This window comes from Propithecus coquereli, unplaced genomic scaffold, assembly GCF_000956105.1.
Source record: "Propithecus coquereli isolate 6110/MARCELLA unplaced genomic scaffold, Pcoq_1.0 Scaffold185, whole genome shotgun sequence".
Classification (NCBI taxonomy): domain Eukaryota; kingdom Metazoa; phylum Chordata; class Mammalia; order Primates; family Indriidae; genus Propithecus; species Propithecus coquereli.
This window is the reverse complement of record NW_012143301.1, coordinates 1,135,735-1,137,365: the sequence shown is the minus strand read 5'-3', so window position 1 is coordinate 1,137,365 and position 1,631 is coordinate 1,135,735.

The following is a 1,631-nucleotide window of genomic DNA, read 5'->3' as shown; positions in this document are numbered from 1 at the left end:
GGAAAGTGGGCCCCAAAATTGGGGTCCGTTTGAAGGCCAAGTGGGTTCTTGGCTTCACGACTCAAACAACAGAAATTTATTTCTCACAGTTCTTGAGGCTAGAAGTTCAAGATCAAGGTGTCAGCAAGGTAGGTTTCATCCTGAGGTCTTATCTCACAGGCTTATAGGTGGCAGCTTTCTCACTGTTGTTACCATCCAACTGGATTCCTCGGCTGCTGCCTGGGATGAAGCCAATACACTGAGACAGCAGAGTTTGCTGCAGAGAAAGATTTTAATATCATAGGGCATCAAGTGAGGAAACAGGAGAAATTTCTCAAATCTGTCTCCTGAGAATTTTGGAGCTAAGGTTTTTAAAGGCAGTTTGGTGAACAATGGGCTAGGGAATTGGGTCTGCTGATTGAACTCACAGGGTTGGGAAGCAGAAACTGTCTTTTTGGCTGAGGCAGTTCCTGGGCAGAGCATCTCAGGAACTGCTGAGTCAGTTCCTATGCATGGTCACTGGATTGACTGGCAGCAGTTGGTACCTCTGAATGCAGAGTCTAGAACATATCTCAAAGACCAGTCTTAGGTTTTACAATGGTGACATTATCTGTAGAAGTGATTGGGGATGTCACAAATCTTACACTAGTCAAGGATGCATGACTTAAGCAGTAAGCAGTTACGGGAAGGCAAGCCAGGAAACAACGGCAGGTTAACATTTAGCTATGTCTGTACTTTTGTAGAAATCAGAGTTGTACCACAATTCTTACCTATAGCCTTACATTACTTTTTTTTTTTGAGACAGAGTCTCACTGTGCTGCCCGGGCTAGAGTGCCGTGGCGTCATCCTAGCTCACAGCAGCCTCAAACTCCTGGGCTCAAACGATCCTCCTGCCTCAGCCTCCCGAGTAGCTGGGACTACAAGCATGCGCCACCATGTCTGGCTAATTTTTTCTATATATTTTTAGTTGTCTGATTAATTCTTTCTCTTTTTAGTAGAGACGGGGTCTCGCTCTTGCTCAGGCTGGTTTCAAACTCCTGAGCTCAAACAATCCTCCCGCCTCGGCCTCCCAGAGAGCTAGGGGTGAGCCACGGCGCCCGGCCCTCCCCTTCTTTTTACTTCTCATAAAGCCACCAATCCTATTGAATCCAGACCCTACTTATGACCTAATTTAACCTTAATTTCCTCCTACAGGCTTTATATTAAAATGTAATTTCATTGTGAATTAGGGTTTCAAAATAGAAATTTTGAGGGGGGCATCATTCAGTCCATACCACCCCAGACTTTTGGTAAGTTAGTTTTGATCTCTTTCTAATAAACATTGCTTTATTAAATGAAACAGACACCTATTTTCCTTAATGGTGGAATACATTTGGTAATATCATATGAAGAATAATTACAAAATAAAATAATAAAGTTATCCATTTTCTTGATAATCTGAAGTCAGTCCATTTTATCAAGGGTCAAGGAGAAGACACCGGGTGTGGTGGCTTACGCCTGTAATCCCAGCACTCTGGGAGGCCAAGGCGGGTGGATCATTTGAGATCAGAAGTTCGAGACCAGCCTGAGCAAGAGCAAGAACTCATCTGTACTAAAAAAATGAAAGAAATTAGCTGGACAACTAAAAATATATATAGAAAAAAAATTAGCCG